An 18880-nucleotide genomic window follows, 5' to 3' on the forward strand; every position below is an offset into this window, starting at 1 on the left:
AGAGGCGGGCCCTTAGGGAAGGGACCGGCGAGAGGGGCGGGTCCTCAGGGGGAGGGACCGGAAGAGGCAGGCGGGCCCCAGAGGAGGGTCCGGAAGAGGAGGTGAAGGAGGAGGGAGCGACAGGGAGGTACTAGTTGGAGAAGAAGGGCGGGAGGGAGGGCTGGTTCTGGAGTTTGCAAACTCTTGTTGCGGTATATGTCAGCCAGCATCGCACCCCTTTGTCTCATTGTCTCAGTGCGGCTTCGGAGCAACAGGAGGACGCTTTGTGGCCATTGTTTGTCACTTGCGACTGTATAACCTCGTGGTTTCGGGCAAGTCACCATGCCCCTGGGGGCTTCTGTTTCCCAATACGTGACATAAATGGCTGGGCTTGTCCTCCACCCAGGCTCCTCAAGCTTGTCTCTTTGGAGTGCTGGGGAACTGGGCCCGGACAAGTTGCCAGATGGTGGTAGTACTTGGAGGGCCTGCCTTTGAGACCCCACAGAAAGTGTGGTGACCTGTGAACCTGCTTGGGCCTGGGCCTTGCTTTCCCACCCATTGTCACTGCCATGGACAACAGGGGTCCAGGCACCTGTGTGTCCCAGGCTGGTGTCACAGTCACCCCTTGTCTCCCCTGCACCCTGTACCTTACCTTACAACCATTCCTGACCTGTTCTATGAATACATCAATGCCTTTTCCTTCCTCCTTGCCTTTGCTTAATTTGAAATGCTTTTTTCTCTGTCCACTTGGTAGAGCACTTACTCATCACCTCTTCTTTGAGCAGCGTTAACTGCCTCCTTCTCTCCGGTGCTTTGTTCATGGTTCTTAGTAACACAGTGCATAGTGTCTGTCTCTTCCACGAGACCATGTGCTTCCTGTGAGTAGGGATTTGTAGCTTTGACACATCTCCATATGCCCAGCACCAACCTGATACAGTGCCTGGCTCACAGAGGATGTTCCATAGATGCTAATTAAACCAAGTATCTTTTGATATCCCAGGGAGCAGTTTATAGTCTGAGAGGTTCCAGGACTTGTCCAGGGTCATGAGGCAGGTAAATTGGCAGAGCCCTATCTCACACCTCCACTCCAGCCAGTGGGAATCACAGAACCATAGTTCACTTAAATGTCTCTCCCATCCCTGCGCTTTGCACTTGCTACTCCCTACAACTGGAAGGCTTTTCCCTCTACTGTCCATCTGAGAAAATGCTACCAGGTACCAGATGAGGCATCGTCTCTGGAGACACAAACCTGATCCTCCTCGAGCAGGGGTAGATTCCGTCCACTGAGCTTCCACAGCCCCTGTGTGTCTATCAATCACCAGACTCAGTACCCTGGATTGTTACAGTTTCTTTATTCCTCACTCACTATAAGCACCTGGGGGTCTGTGTCTCTCCATTGCTTACTTGGGAGGCAGCTATGCTCACCACTCTGTCACCAGTGCGTCAATGCTTACTTTGGGGCTTGGAGCGTCGTAATAGGTGCTCAGTGATTATTTCTTCCGTGAACAAAGAGCAGGGACCCAAATCACATCTTTGACTCCAAATCCTACTTCCCCCACCACATTGCATGGGCCCATTGTGCCCTTCCAAAATCATTGCCATGTTTTTCTCCAGCTCATCTTGGCCACATCGTGCTGTTATTTGTCCTCTGTCCAACTGGCAGGTTCACTGCCTCACTCCCCAGGCAGGTAGGGCCACAGCCACAGCTGTGCAGGGACCTTCCTCTGGAATGGGGTGATGGACTCCTTGGAACAGGTTCACATCCCCTGCTCAGCCTTCCGCTAAATAGAGTTCCTCATCCATCACAGGAGACCAGGGGAGGGCGTGGGCAGGCATGGTCTCCTCCACCTTGTCTGACCTCTTCCTTTTGCCAATGCCCCGGCCTAGGACTGGAGCCAACAGTGGTGATCCACAGTGGGACACCGGTGCCCCTGCCTCTCCTGAGGTCAGTGTCCTTTGGTGCAGCTGTTCCTGCTAATGCCAGATGCCATGTGGCAGGGGCACTGCCACCCTGCCTCTTTCCATTTCGGTTTTCCTGTGTCTCCAGTGCTTTCTCTTTCAGAGCCTCCGATTAACCCTGTTTAGCATTTTCACAGCATTTTCTGGAAGGCCGATTTCCCTGATTAATTCACATTCCAAATTCCAGAGGAGGACCAGTCCTGTTTATCCATAGTCCATAGTCACTTTACCTCTGCTGACCTCAGGCTTCTCAGCTGAGAAATGGGAAGAATGACGCCTTCCTCATAGAGGGCTGTGAGGTTGCAGGAAGGATAGAGCACAGGACCTGCCATGTTGTTAGTGCCTGGTGAGAGTGAAGGCATATCTTTCCCACCTGCAGGGCGAGAACCTGCGAGAAGGCTGCACTCACAGTAGGCCGCAGAGGGTCTCCTCAGCTCTATGGTGGCTCATCTGCCCAGCCAGAGCTGACCTGGCCTGGCTCCGGCTCAGTTACAAGGCAGGCTCAGGGCACAGGTGCGAGGGGAGGGAAGGAAGCCAGGACTGGCAGCCTGAGCTAGGGTAAAGCTTCTGCTACCTCTTACTTACTTATTTATTGCAGTGTTTTTCAGCCTGCGTGACGTGAGCCACCAGTGGGTTTGAGAAATCAATTTACTGAGTTATGATCAGCTTTTAAAAAAATAATCAGAATTGTCAGAGTATGTTGCATGTTATAAGTATTATTTTGTGAAATATTTGTTAGTGTTATGTATATATATATAGCTGTGTGTCCTAGGTTGTGATAAAGAATGTATTTCTTACTGTGGATCATGGTCAAAGGGTTTGAAAGCTACTGATCTACTGAAGAGTTACCAGACATCTGACACTGTTCCAAACACCCGCTATATTAACTCATTTAATCCTACAACGCTGTGAGGTTGTTACTGTTACAGCCCCCATCTTATGGATAGAGAGACTGAGACACATAGAGGATAAGTAGCTTGTCCAGGGTCACCCAGATAGTAGGAGGTGGAAGCTTAAAGTTGTACTTTAGATCCCCGAGCAAGGATCTGATTTGACCCTAGGCTGCTGCCGTTTTCCCACCAACCTCTAGGGCCAGCCAGCCAATCTAGGCCACCAGAGGGCAATGTGGGGCTCAAACCCTTGCAGCTGGTGGCGGGGCAGGCAGCAGCGATTTTCAGCTGTGGCTGTAAGCAGAGGTGCCCACATGGTGGCAGTGTGGTCTCACAGCCTCCTCCAGGGCAAGCCAGGCCACTAGCTGGGCACAGTCCTGGGATCCCAGCTCCCTCAAGTCTGCAGGGGACAGGGCTGTGGGATGGGTACATTTCAGTGACCATGTGTCTGAGGATTTCACGGCTGGAGGAAGGCACCTTCAAAAAACCCAGAGGGGGGCTTCCCTGGTGGCGCAGTGGTTAAGAATCCACCTGCCAATGCAGGGGACATGGCTTCGAGCCCTGGTCTGGGAAGAACCCACATGCTGCGGAGCAACTAAGCCTGTGTGCCACAACTACTGAGCCTGCGCTGTAGAGCCCGTGAGCCACAACTACTGAGCCCACGTGCCACAACTACTGAGCCCGTGCGCCTAGAGCCCGTGCTCTGCAACAAGAGAAGCCACTGCAGTGAGAAGCCCGCACACCACAACGAGAGTAGCCCCCTAGCCCCTGCTCTCCGCAACTAGAGAAAGCCCGTGTGCAGCAACGAAGACCCAACGCAGCCAAAAGTAGGTAAATTCATTTAAAATTTTATTTTAAAAAATGTAATTGAGAGTGAATATAAACATGAAAAATTAAAAAACAACAACAACAACACAGAATTCCCTGGTGGTCCAGTGGTTAAGACTCTGTGCTTTCACTGCTGAGGGCCCGGGTTTGATCCCTGGTCAGGAAACTAAGATCCCACTAAGCCATGTGGGGCGGCCATTAAAAAACAAAAACAAGGGCTTCCCTGGTGGCGCAGTGGTTGAGAGTCCGCCTGCCGATGCAGGGGACAAGGGTTCGTGTCCTGGTCCAGGAAGATCCCACATGCCGCGGAGCGGCTGGGCCCGTGAGACATGGCCGCTGAGCCTGCGCGTCCAGAGCCTGTGCTCTGCAACGGGAGAGGCCACAGCAGTGAGAGGCCCGCGTACCGCAAAAAAAATAAAAAAATAAATAAAAAAATAAAAACAAAAACAAGAGAGAGATGGTGGGCCACGTGTAAGCTGCCAGTGAGTTTCTCTTCAAGAGGTAATGCCCCTAGAGCAGGGGACCTGTTAGGGACGGGGCCGCACAGCAGGAGGTGAGCGGCGGGCAAGGAGCAAAGTTTCACCTGCCGCTCCCCATCTCCCCCTTCTCCCCACCCCCACCCCCACCCCCGTCCGTGGAAAAACTGTCCTCCACGAAACCGGTCCCTGGTGCCAAAAAGGTTGGAGAGCGCTGTCCCGGAGTATCTTTGTTTTCAGTTCCCATCTTGATAGCAATTGCTGCTTTTTGTGGTTTGTTTTGAAACACTGTTGCAGGACAATTGGAACCATGATTTACGTTGTGCAATTCAAGAAGCTGGTTTCCTGTGTTTCATGTTCCGCCGTGTTTCCAGCAATTGCACAATGTGTTCGCCGTGTTTCCAGCAATTACACAATGTCCCCTCACCCCTTTCTGAACATAAAGACTTGGCACTGGAACAGTGACGTGACCCTCGACTCCTAGATTGGCAGCTGCTCCCTCCTGGGACGGTAGATCCGACTGTCATGGCTGTGATGTAGGGGGGCATATGCTGTCATCTCCCTGGCCCCCGCCAGTGCTCTCAGTAGACACATGCGGGCCGGGGCACCAGGGCACCGGGGCTCATTCCGGGTCCCGCCCCCTGTTGGGGTGAGGCTCCTCACGTGTTCCCACCTGGTTGGGTCCTGGTGGCTCAGATTCTGCTGGGCAAAGCCTCGCAGCTGCGAGAGGCTGGCGGAGGTACCCACAGAAGGACCTTTCCTCTTGGCCAAATGCCTTTGCCTCCCTCACCCTTCGGAGCTCTCCTGCTCCCATCCTTGAATAGGGGCAGATATGGGGTAGAAAAATGAGCCCTGGTCCAGAACTGGAACTATATACTTCCTCACTAGCTCTGCCCCTAACCCACTGAGTGCCCTTGAGCACATCTGTCCACCCTTCTTGCATTGTTCCTTAGCTGTATGAGGCTCCAACAGTGCTTACTCTGCAGAAGGATTAAGAACTTTCGTAATAATGAAATCACGGCCAGCACAGCTGTGGTCCTGAACACATGCCTCCCGAATGTTCTAGCACTTTTCACATTTCAACTCATCGTATCCTCACAGTAAGCAAAATACTGTCATTAGTCACATTTTACAGCAAAATACTGTTACACTTGCATTTTACATTTTACCTGAGAGAAACTGAGGTCATGAAAGGATAAATAACTTACCCTAGATCATGAATCAAGCAGGTGGCAGGGCCGAGACTCACCCAGGCAGACTGGCCCCAGGAGGTGTATGTATGCTTAACAACTTAGCTCTATGTCTTTCATATTATCTTTAAATAAAAATTAACGTGTAAATACTCTTTGAAAAGGTTACCCTTTAATGTAAATATTTGGTCTTTTTTTTTTTTTTTTTTGGCCACATCACGCGGCCTGCGGGATCTTAGTTCTCCGACCAGGGATCAAACCTGGACCCCAGGCAGTCCAGGCAGAGAATGCCGAGTCCTAACCACTGGACCGCCAGGGAATTCCCTGTAAATATTTGGTCTTATTATAGGCTTCACCTGGTGGTGCAAATCTCAGACTTGTGCTGGGAAGACATGTCTCAGGTGTGTTGGCATTAGATTGGTGGAGCCCAGATTGGTGAACACATGGGCTTTGGAGTCAGATGGACCTGGATCGGAATCTTGGCTCCGCCACTCACATGCAGTATGATGTAACCCATCGAAGGCTTGGTTTTCTCATCTGTAAAATGGGGCTTGCAGGATGTACCTCAGATGTCGTTTATAAATGTGCAAATCAAGTTTTAGAAAAGTGACTTACCAAGGGCACATAGCTAGTTAGAGGCAAGGGCAGGCCCATCTCAGATCATTTGACCACAGGTCCTAAGTTTTTCCCACTGACCTACAAGGATGTGGTGGTCTGATGTTAAGTGTATTTGTCTTTAGTTGGTGAAAGTGTCACTGCCAAAAGTTACAGTGAAGTCCAGTGAATAAAAGTGACTTCGTTTCCTGAGCCTTTGCTTCTTTATGTATGATTGGACTTACAATAATACTTACCAATATCCTAGGGTTATTGTGAAGAATTGAATGGGGTAGTGCAAGTAAAGAGCTCATCGTAAGCGCTCTTAGATTTCAGTCTTGAAATGTATGGAGGCTTGCTCTATGGCCCGCCCTGTGGTGTGTCTGTGAATGTACCATGGGCACTTGAAAAGAATAGCTATTCTACAGTTGCTCTGTGGCATGTTCTCTAAATGTCAGTGAGGTCAAGGGGGTTGACAGATGTTGTTTCGATTCTCTGTGTCTTTACTGATTTTTCAGTCTAGCTATCCTATCGGTTGTTGAGAGAGGGTTGTTAAAATCCAGTATGATTGTGAATTTATTTCTCCCTTTAAGTCTGTCTGCTTTTAACTTTCCTTTTAAGTCTGTCCATTTTTGCTTCATCTATTTTGAAGCTTTGTTATTAGGCGCCTACACCTTCATGATTGTTTATCTTCCTAATGTATTGACCGTGTTTTCATCTTGAAATGTCTCTCTTTAACTCTGGCAATACTCTTTGTCTTGAAGTTTACTTTATCTGCTATTTATAGAACCATTCCAACTTTCTTGTGATTGCTGTTTGTCTGATATATCTTTTTCAGTCTTTTTACTGTCAGCCTACCTGTGATTATATATATAAGTGCATCTCTTATAGACAGCATATAGTTGGGTCTGGCGTTTTTACACATCTTGACAATCTCCACCTTTTAAATGGAATGTTTAGTTTGCTTACAATTAACATAATGATTGATATGTTTTGATTTAGGTCAACTATTAGTTTTCAAGTATTTGCGTTTTCTGTTTGTTCTGTGTGTCTTTTGTTCTTCTGGTCTTCCTTTCCACAGTTTGTTTGCGTTAATTGAATATGTATTTTTAGAATTCCATTTTAACTTATCCATTGGTTTTTTTAGCTGTACCTCTTCGCATTATATTTAGCAGCTACTCTAGGGATTATAGTGTACATCCTTAATTTTCCATAGTTAATATTGTACACATAAAATAATGTAAGAACCTTGCAACTAGATTGGCCCATTTACCATCCTTTCCTGTCTTTTATGCTGTTTTCTCATATGTGCTACATCTACAGGCTAAGAACCCTATAATATAATATTGATGTTTTTGCTTTAAACTGTCATATATATATTTTAAAGAAATTATGATGAAAATACAATCTTTAATATTTACCCATATATTTGCCCTTTCCGGTGCTCTTCAGTTCTTGAAGAGACCCAGGTTTTCATCTGATATCATTTCCTTTCAGCCTGAATAACTTATTTTAGCCTTTGTTATAGTTTATATATGCTGGAAATCAGTTCTCTGCATTTTAGTTGATCTAAAAATGTCTTTATTTGCTTTAATTCTTAAAGAATAATTAATTAGATATGGCATTATGAGTGATAGGGTTTTTTTTTTTTCCATTTGTGTTAGCAATTTAAAGGCATCCTTTCACTGTCTTCTGGTTTCCATTGTTTCCAATGAGATGTATGCAGTTATCTGTTTTGTCGTTACATGTGTGCAAAGTGTTGTTTTTCTCTAAGTTACTTTCAAGATTTTTTTTTTCCCTATCTTTGGTTTTCAGATTTTATGTGATGTGCTAGGGTGTGATTCTCTTTGTGTTTATCTTGCTTGGGGATCACTGAGATTCTGGACTCTAAATTTATGTCTTTGACCACATTTGGGAAAATTCAAAAATTTTTTTCCTGTTGCATTACTCTTATCTCTTCTTTTGAAACTCCAATTACACATATATTAGAGCTCTTCATATTGTCTCATAGATCACTTAGGCTCTTTGATTTTCCAATTCTTTTATTCTGTGTTCTTCAGATTGAATGCTTTCTACTGAGCTCTCTTGAAATTCATTGATACCTTCCTGTGTCATCTCCAATATGCTGTTAAACCCACCTAGTGAACTTTTTTTCCCATTTAGTGAACTTTTAATTTCAGATATTGCACTTTTTCAGTTCTAGAATTTCCATTTGGTTCTTTTTAATAGTTTCTATTTCTCTATTGAGATTTTCTATTCATTTATTCATTATGTGCATATCCTCCTTTATGCCCTTTTGTATATTTATAATAGCTGCTTTAAAATTTGGTCCCTGGGTGGTAGTTTGCCTGCCTCTGCCTTAAAAGGTTGGAGAATACCATCCCTTTCCCTCTAGCTGGAATGTAGATGTGTTGGCTGGAACTGGAGTAACTATTTTGGATCACGGAGTTGAAAATGGCAGAGGAATAAGGTAGAAGTTTGAGTCCCTGACCCTGTGGAGCCGCATACCCGCCCCAGACCGCTCGTGCCCAGACTGGTCCATGGGAGAGGACTAAGCATATCTCGTACAGGTCACTAGTACTTTGGGCATTGTCACAGCAGCCATATTAATAGCTTAACTGTCTTATTTCACAGAACCTACAAGACCATCAAATACAAGTTGCACTGTTATTTTACGTGTCACTAAGAAATAAAAACACTGCTGTGCTAGTTATTGAGCTCTTGTTTCTCAGCCCCAGGTCCACTCTTCTATATTCCGCTTTACGATAACAGGGCTAGAAATCTGTGAACTGCACTTGGCCTCTGCCTGCTGGCTAGGTTCTGCCAATAAGGGCCATTCGAAGGAGACCAGTAGGCAGGAGGAAGGAGAAGGGCCTTGCTCCTTCCTATTTGCTTCCTATTTGTTCTTACGACTGTCCAGAAGCAAGGGCTCCTCAACCGGGCAGCAGCTGTTGATTCCACCCTCCAGAACCAGATTCATCATACCTCTCAAGAGGTACCAGCACCAGCAAAGCAATGCCTCCTCTGCAAAGTCTGCGTCCCAGCCACTCTCAACATTCCGCACCATCCTAGGGGTGCTGCTGGATTTTGCATTTATTATCTCTGAGTTCTCTCAGCATCCCCTGTGCCTTTTAAGTCCTCCAATACCTGTATAACAAATTCTTTACGTTAAATTTCCTCGTTTGAAATATGTTGTGTGGCTTCTGTTTTTCTGATGGAACTTAGGATAACAAAAACTGTCAATGATTACACTATGACACAATTTTTTTATCACAATTTTTATTTTATGCTTATTGAAAGAGCTTTTTAAATTTATTTAGTAAAATTTAATAGCTATGCCTTGTGCATATATAAACAAGAAAATACAAGTGAATTCATCTATGTGTTCGTCTTCCAGGTTGGTGAATGCGTGGAAATGCTGGGAGATTGGGGTGCTCAGAGAGAGCATGGAAGCTCCACACCTTCCCCACATACCTTGTCCTTTGTTTCTCTCCATCTGGCTGTTCATCTGTATCCTTTATCACATCCTTTAAAAACCGGTAAATGGGGCTTCCCTGGTGGCGCAGTGGTTGGGAGAGTCTGCCTGCTAATACAGGGGACACAGGTTTGAGCGCTGGTCTGGGAGGATCCCACATGCCGTGGAGCAACTGGGACCGTGAGCCACAGGTACTGAGCCTGCGCGTCTGGAGCCTGTGCTCCACAACAAGAGAGGCCGCGATAGTGAGAGGCCCACGCACCGCGATGAAGAGGGGCCCCCGCTTGCCACAACTAGAGAAAGCCCTCGCACAGAAACCAAGACCCAACACAGCAAAAATAAATTAAAAAACAAACGAACAAAAAAAAACCTGGTAAGTGTAAGTAACAGTTTTCCTGAGATCTGTGAGCCACTCTAGCAAATTAATCAAATCTGAGGAGAAGTCCTGGGGACTCTGATTGACAGCCAATTGGTCAGAAGCACAGGTGATAGCCTGGCCTTGTGCTTGGCCTCTAAGGTGGGGCGGGAGCAGTCTTGCGGGACTGAGCCCGCAACCGGTGGGATCTGACGCCGTCTCCAGGCAGATAGTGTCAGAATTGGGTTAAATTGTAGGACACCACCTGGGGTCGTGGAGGATTGCTTGGTGGGGTGAAGGGTTCGGTGTGAGTAGTAAAGAAGACACACAGGAGGAAAAGAAATTGGCTTTTTTTGTTGTTGTTCTTAATACAGACACCTTTATCACTCTTCTCTCTTAGGAAATTCCCAGGGTTTTGGGTACTCTGTGCTAGAAACAGGGATGAAGACCAATATATATATATTTTTTATTATAAATCAATAAAGGGGAGTGGACCAGGATATGATCCCTCAACACTTCTCCTTTCTATGTCCTGAGGACTTATTGCTTGTCTAATGTCTATCTTCTCTACTGGACTGGAAGCTCCAGGAGGAAAGAGATTCTGATTCTCTTATTCTCCATTTTAGCCTCCAGATGCCCAGCACAGACGCTTTACTGTTACTGTTCTGTACGCAGAAACTGGTGTGACATCACTTCCACCATGTTCTTTTGCTCAAAGCAGTCCCAGAGGCCACGCTAATTCAAGGGGAGGTGACGCAGACCTCACTTTTTTCTTTTTTTTTTGGCCGCATTGCATGTCTTGTGGGGTCTTACTTCCCCGACCAGGGATTGAACTGGGGTGCAGCAGTGAAAGCGCCAAGTTCTAACCAATGGACTGCCAGTCCCCCAGACCTCATATCTTGATAGGAGTTTTGTAGAATTTTGGGTCATCTTTATTCTACCACAGTGTCTCACAGCGGAGGCTGCTGGGCACCTCTTCTCCTGATAGACTGACTTATTTAAAACTTAAACATGGCTGGTGTTAAGGGGCTCATCTCATACATTTTTGTAGTTGCTTTATTTCTAGACTACAGTGGTGGATTATAACACACTGAATATTTTGATACTGCATTACCATTTTTTTTTTTTTCTGTTGGTGGGACTCTTTGCATCCAATTAATTTTCATGATTGGGAATGCCTTGAGAGACTGGTCTGAGATGGAATATCTCAAAAAGAATGAAAAAGCAGGTGACAGACTTTTGAAAGATTTTGTAGTTGGCCTCTCAGCTTGAGGCTTTCTCCAGAAGGGCGGGCAAATCCGTCTTATTCATGCAGAATTGAGAGAGGAGTGAGACAGTCTGTTGGTCCTTTCTTCCCTGCTTAAATACATCTGTTGCATGCTATTTTTTATTTCAGGGTTGATGGATCGGTTTTATGATGTCCTTGGATTAAATACTTGGGCAAAAGCACCTCTTATATTTGTCCATCAACTTCACTTTGTAGCAGATTTACATTCCGTCTGGGATGCCGGATTGACTTCAATGCTTTTTTAAAGCCTACAGCCTAACAAAAATCTTTCCCCAGTCAGCATTTTTACCGTATTTAAAAATATAAGTGTTTGCAGTGAAATGATGCAGGCTCTGGTTTCTTTTCTAGGGAAGAAGCTAACTTGACTTTTGGGGATGATGTTGTAATTGGTCAGAGAACTGAGGATCCTGATTGAGGGTGAAGCCTCATCAGGGCTGACACTCTAGACTCCAGAGCTTTCCTCTTCTCATCTTGAGTCATCCCACCCTACCTGTATCACAAGACATCTGGTTTGGTGGATCAATACTCTTTTTGAGGGTACCTTTTGTGGAATCAGCATCTCAACGCTTCTCTGCCTTCCTGTGGGAACCACACACTTTCTTAGGTTTGGCAATTGCTTGGTCTCTTAATTTCTTGTAACCCAGTGTTCACATGAAGGAAATTCATAGGGATGGTGGTGAGGAGATGGTTGCTTTAATGGTTTAATATTTAGAGGATGGCTCAAAGGAGGTGGATTTTCAAAACACCACACCACTGACTTGCTGTGTCATCGTTTTCAGCCTCAGGTTCCTCATCTGTAAAATGGGGAGAGTAATATCTAGTACCTCCTAGGGTTGTGGTGATAATTAATGTAGGCAAGATATTTCATGCATGTATTAGTTATCTATCGCTGTGTAACAAATAACCCCCCAAATTCAGCAGCTCAAAACAACAAATTTATCTCGAAGTTTCTGTGGATCATGAATCCGGGAGCTGCTTTGCTGGGTGGCTCTGGCTCAGGGTCTCTCATGAGGCTGTGTGTGAGGTGGTGACCAGAGCTGCAGTTATTCAAAGGCTGGACTGGAATACAATCTGCTTCCAGGCTCACTCCCGTGGCTGGTGGCAGGGCTTAGTTCCTTGCCATGTGGGCCTCTCCATACTGGATGTCCTTTCAAATTCAAAATGACAGGTGGCCTCCCCCAGAGTGAGGGACTCCAGAGAGAGAGAGAGGGAAAGCACAACCTCTTGATAGATGAATGCCACAGTCTTTTTTATACCCTAATCTTGAAAATGACATCCTGTCACTTCTGCCGTATTTTATTTGCTAGAAGTGAATCACTAAGTCCAACCCACACCTAACAGGAGGGGGATTAAGCTCCACCTCTTTGCGGGAGAAGTATCCAAGAATTTGTGGACATATCTTTAAAACCACCACAGCACAGTTCTGGGCACGTAGTAGATACTCAATCAATGATTAGATGTTACGATGAGCTTAGCAGACAAATTCACATCTTGGTGAGTTGATTTCCAGGCAGACTTTAGGGACACCCCACTTTTATCAAGCAAAAGGAATTTGGGGCTCATATTAACCCTGAGATGACATTCATTTTCTTGTCACTTGGGAGGGAAAACTCTTCCGGAGATCTCTGTTGTACTGGGTCTGTCAGTCCAAAGAGTCTAGGAGAGGAACACACACTACTTAAAACATTCACTTCTCAGGATCAAGCACATTTTCTCCCCGACACTCAGTGCAGTGTCTCCCCAGCTGGGGCCAACGGACGATGCCACGGGGACCACCTGGACCAAGGGGGCAGAGCGTACCCTCTGGGAAGGGCTCCCAGGCCCTCTTGCCCCCAGTGACTTTACATTCCAAAAACAGATGATTTTTAAAGATAAAGGAATTTATTTCACCATAGAGCATAAACCCAAATTTAGGCAAAAGAGGAAAAAGGAAAAAAAAAAGACCTCTACAAACCTAATACTACCACACTTTATGATATTCTCTTTTCAGTTTCCCTTGTATATGATTTTCCATTTTTATATAGTTATAAGCAGTTGCAACTACAATTTTATATCCTGACTGTTTTCACTTAACTGTCACACATGTATTTGTATTATACAGTCCTTTACCACTTTTTAGAGTTCTTGAGGGCTGTATAATATTCACTGGCTGAATGTACCATAGTTTACTTAACTATTCTCCATTTTTCTCATTTATTTCAATCAGTTCTTAATATAATAGATATTTGCTTATTTATTATTTTTATGTGTGTTGTATTCTGCCATAATTATTTTACCTTTTAATTTTTACCATTTTCTTTAAAATAGACACATTAGTCATTAGTTTGGTACAGGCTAGATGGTGTACCTAGAAATATTAAAACTTTTCTCCTGGGGAATTACTCTGTTGCTTCTAAACTTGGAAAGCCCTTTCTTTTTTTTTTTTTATAACACCCCCTCTTCACCTCCAGTTTCTATATAGCTTTGAAAAATTCACCTGGAATTAATGTTGAAGTATAGTATGAAATAGGGGTCTAGAATGAGATTTATTTTCTTTCCCACAATTACTAACCCATTGGTCCAACATCACTTATTGCATGGTCCTGTACAATCTTTCCTACTGGTTTGTGATTCCCTTTTTTAAACTTTAAAATTTTTTTACATCATTCTTTTTTTTAAAAATTAATTTATTTATGTATTTATTTTTGGCTGTGTTGGATCTTCGTTGCTGCGTGCAGGCTTTCTCTAGTTGCGGTGAGTGGGGGCTACTCTTTGTTGCAGTGCACGGGCTTCTCATTGTGGTGGCTTCACTTGTTGCGGAGCACGAGCTCTAGGCACGCAGGCTTCGGTAGCTGTGGGATGTGGGCTCAGTAGTCGTGGCTCCCAGGCTGTAGAGCACAGGCTCAGTAGTTGTGGTGCACAGGCTTAGTTGCTCCACGGCATGTGGGATCTTCCCGGACCAGGGCTCAAACCCGCGTCTCCTGCACTGGCAGGCAATTCTTAACCACTGCGCCACCAGGGCAGTCCTGTGATTCCCTTTTAAAATCACCGCCATCTTACTTAGAATAGGTTCTACTTCTGGCCTATTGTTTCACTGATTTGTCTGTTTTGCATGAGTAGCTTTATAATATTGAAAAAAGAAGGAATGAATGAAGTCAAGCCTTGGCTAGAAGAAGAGCTTGTTCTGGCTGGAAACAGCTAGATCTGCTAGAAGGCTGTCCTGACTTGACAAGAAAAGGAACTGAGGCAATGAAGTAGGAAATGTGAGTTCATACAACACAGTGGGGAGACAGCAGACACCAAAGATGGCATGTGTAAGGCCACCGCAGGGGGCCAGGATTTACGAAAGAGGCCGGGGGTGGGGCAGTTGCTAGAAGGGAAGCTCTAGACAGGACAGGACTCCAGCAAATGCAGCAACGGTCTTCACAGGAAAAAGTAGTTCTTTGTTTGAAGCCAACTATTCATTTGCAGGAAGAATACCAGGGAATGTGTATCTCTCATCGGCTGGGCAAGAGCTGAGTCATGTCTTATTAAGCACAATAAGGCTGGTGATATGTTGATGGAAGTAACAATCTGGCACATGACGGGGGGAAAGCAGCAGATGTCACGTGGTTAGGCATCAGTAAACTATTTGTTACAGCACCTCGAAAGTTTATTGGAACCAGGGGGTCAGCCAGCCTTCAGTAACTGGGTAGGTGAGATGTGTGTAACAGGGTTTGATATTATGGGTATGGTCCTAATTAAGAGATTTATTTATTTATTTTAAAAATTTTATTTATTTTAATTTTGGCTGTGTTGAGTGTTCGTTGCTGCACGTGGGCTTTCTCTGAGCCGAAGAGCCACAAGTACTGAAGCCCGTGCGCCTGGAGCCCGTGCTCCGCAACAAGAGAAGCCACTGCAATGAGAAGCCCGCACACCGCAACAAAAAGTAGCCCGCGCTCGCCGCAACTAGAGAAATGCCCGCGCAGCAATGAAGACCCAACACACAGTCAAAAAAAAAGGACCAGTGAGAAAGCAATCACCTGTGATCCTGGGCTTTGAAAAACCACCATGATTATTTTATGTGCAACTGCTTTCCCATGGCTTACTCATCAGTGGGACTAAAATGTCTGATGGGAGAGTAAGAAGGGACAGATTGCTGGTGAGGAAGGACAATAAAAGAGCCAGAACAGCTCAGGGAACCAGAAACTAAATTCATCACTGTTATCTTACAACTGCATTTATAAGTGGTTCCTTATATATGCTGAGCCGGGCTCCGTACGAACAGTGGCGTGAATCACCTCCGAAAGAATCCCCCACTGAAAGAGAGCACGGTGACAATTTTACAAAACTTGATCGGGCAGGGCAGAGGCGAGGCGCTGTGCAGGATGCCAGAGGAAAGGGGAGTAGGATGAAAGAGAAGAGAACACAGAGGTGGAAGGCAAGTGAGGGAGGGCAGTCCTGGGGAGACAGCAGCTTGCGAGAGACCTGATTAGATAAGACAGCCCTGCAGGGAGCTGTCCTATCTCGGCCTGACAACAGCCCGAGGGCCTAGGACAACCCGGCTGCCTCACTGGGATTCTGAAAGCAGAGATGGGGGCGGGGAGAGGCAGTGTGGTGAAGCCGGACAGGCTTTAGGGCTGCCCGGATGGGGACTCCTGGCTGGGACCCTTGTAGCAGCAAAAATAGAAATGAGAGTTTTCTTTTCTGATAAACAGAGAAAACAAGGGAACAATGAACAGGCTAGGGAAGCAACTTAAACAGGCCTGAAAGAGTTAAGCAATCTTGGTTAGTTTTTAGCTGTTAGACTAAGAAACACTTGTAGCTAGACTTGTCCTTCGCAAAGCTAATTACTCCATATGAATTACACTCCACGCCTGGCATTCTTGTCCCTCTACTCTCCCTTGTAACATTCTTCATTTCAGAAAGGTCACGGGCAGATAACCTCAGGGACACCAGACCCGGTTGCTGAGCCGCCGCCTGACGCCACCTTTGGCAGTAAATTTGCAGAAAAAAAGAAAGAAATGCAAAACCTTAATTACTCTGAGCCTTATCACCTGCCTCAGACCACGAGTCCCAGCTCTACAACCTTGCCCTATTCCCCAGAGAAGGGGGCACAGTTCTGGAGGCACTAGCCTGCTGTGTTTTCCCCTTTGCCTGGCAAAGAATTAAAGCGATCTTTCTTTTTCTTCCATAAACTCTGTCTCTGTATTTCTGTTCGGCACTGGTGCAGAGAGCCAAGGTGGTTTTTTTTGGCAACAAAATTTGGGGGCTCATCCAGGATATGCCCGCGGGCAGGCAGCCCCGCAGGGCCCCTTGGCTTGATCGGATGCTCGGGGATCTCTCTCCATGCCAGCCTGCCAGCCTCCTTCAGGAGAGCAGACGGCTGGGGGTTTCTCTGAGGCCAGATCGCCAGGGACTCCCTGCTGCAGGGCCGTGTCCCACCTCACCCGATCCGCCGTCAAGGCTGCAGATCTCCAAAGCTGTAGCGGAGAACAGGGGGGACGTTGCCCTAGCAGCTGCAGAGGCTTTTTTTTTTTTTTTTTTTTTTTTTGCCTTAAGGACACCTTCTCTTCCCTTCCCCGCACCAGCCAGCCCGGACTTCTACTCCGAGAAGACTTTGATCCTCTCGGAGGATCAGGAAGATTCTCGCAATTACATTTGTTACGTCGCGACACGCCCGCCAGCATTTTGGTAAGTGCCCCAGGGCACACAGCTGAGGCCTTTTGACTCTGTCCATTTGGGGAACTTTGGTTCCAATTTGGGGAATTCTCGCCGTGAAGGGAAATTCTGTTTGTAAGGCACCGTTTTGGACAAACGTCACGTGGAAGTCACGTTTGGGGCATTTTGCCGTTTGGCTTTTGATTTCTGGGCATCTCTTTGCCATCCTTTTGGGGTGTCCCTTTGCTCTTTGTTTTACTTTGTGACTTCCCGCTGGCGAGGTTTTGGTTTGGTTTGTTTACTTTGGTTTGAGCGCACAGACATCTGTTACTAACTTTTTGAGCTAAAATGGGAAGCGCTTCCTCTAAGGTTCCACACCCACCTGGGAACACTTGGAGAAAAATTTAAATGACTGGTCGACCTATAGCTATGATCCAATGGGGAAAAAAAAATGGGTCTCTTATAAGTAGATCTTTATTGCCACAGGATGGGGAAAATGGACCGAGGTTCCCTTATGTTCAGGACTTTTTCCCTTTATTATAATCCTGCTCTAGGAGGCTCCACAACCAAAAGCCTGAGGGATCAAAAAAAATCTCTCCTAACGTTCTAAATGATCCCCTTCCGACTCAACCAGCTCTCAGGAGGGAACGAAGCTTCCCCAGCTCCGGCAAGTTCCCTCACTCCTCCAGAATCTTCTCATCAAACTGAGACCCCACCTCCCCAGAGAGACAAGCCCTGCTAGGACATTTAATCAGCCAGTCTGCCCCTGTTATTAGGGTCAATTTGAGCACTATTTGGTCTATATTTTAGCTATGAAACTATGACTACAGAAAGAGAAAGATGATTTCTGACAGTTTGGCCACAATATTCTTTAGACTCCAGAGAAAATTGGTTAAAATAAACTTTTTTTGAAATTGAAAAACCGGTTCTTTTTGCATGTGCAACGAGAAAAAGCTAGCTTGTTGAAATATTTTTTTTTCAGAATCCTGACCCTGAGAGAACACAAATTTGCCTAGGAGAAATCTTGAAGTGAATTCTTATCATGTCCTTGAGATACAAACACAGCCCAGTTTGCCTGAGACTTCAGCTTTGGGTTAATCAGTAGAACTTCAAGCGAGGGGAAAGAAAGGGGCAGAGACATTTTAAGCCCCAAGTGGAAAACTGTGAGATCTGTGTTTGTCTTGATACATGTGTATATCTCAGTATGTGTCTTTGTCTTTGGATAATACTGCTGACGTTAATTTGTAAATGAGCTCGATTTCATTGACTTAAAAGAAAAGTAAGTGCTTACAAATCAAACAACTAAATACAAGAGAAATTAAGCTAACCGAATTCTAGGTTCTCGTGAACTGGGAAATATTCAGTATTAAATTAATACCTGGTGTTAATGTTTCTTGATCCAATTAATATAGACATGTCTTTAGAGTCATCAAGTATAATAGTTTTATTGTGCCTAGGTTTAATATGAACTAAATAAGATCCTATTATATCTGTTGCAAATTTGTCAGCAATGAAAGTAACTTGATGTGAAGAAATTTTTAAGACAAGAAAATACAAATGAGATAAGAGCTCTGGGTAAACTTTTTAGGAATAAGTATGTTTTAGGAATGTCAACTTAAGAATAATCCTTCCAGATGCTCCACAACTTGAAAATTTAGAGTTGTGCTAAATTAAGTTAAATGATGGAAGTTTATTGAATAACTAGGCCATTTCCAAACAAAATAAGATACTAAAACATCCCAAGGAGAGATATTAAACTAATTAGGTTCATTGGGTATGTTAAATTACACGGGAAGTATTGTCAAATGAGTAATAAATCTTCTTAGGTTATATTGTACGGTAAATGTTACTAATATAGATACTCTAGAAATTATATGGGATTCCTAAAGTTCTGATATGTCCTGGTAAAATGTTATCAGTCATAAATCCAGTTATTATCTTAAGGTGTTGTATGTCACAGCAGTAGCCAAGTTACTTTGTCAAATTACATTACATTGTAATCAGATTTTAAAGGTGTCTTCTTAAGTCTTTTATCATTATGGACAGTTATGGTTTTATTCTGATGCCTTTGCAAAAACACTTCCTCTTCAAGAAGATTTATAGAAAGGACTTTTGATAAATACAAGTTTCTGACTTGTACTGAACTGGGCAAGAAATTGAAGAATTCTAGAAAAAACCTGATGGCTTCATAAAAAGTTAACAAAAGAACAAAATGAACTGGTGAATA

The sequence above is a fragment of the Orcinus orca genome, chromosome 11 (assembly GCF_937001465.1).
Source record: "Orcinus orca chromosome 11, mOrcOrc1.1, whole genome shotgun sequence".
Lineage (NCBI taxonomy): Eukaryota > Metazoa > Chordata > Mammalia > Artiodactyla > Delphinidae > Orcinus > Orcinus orca.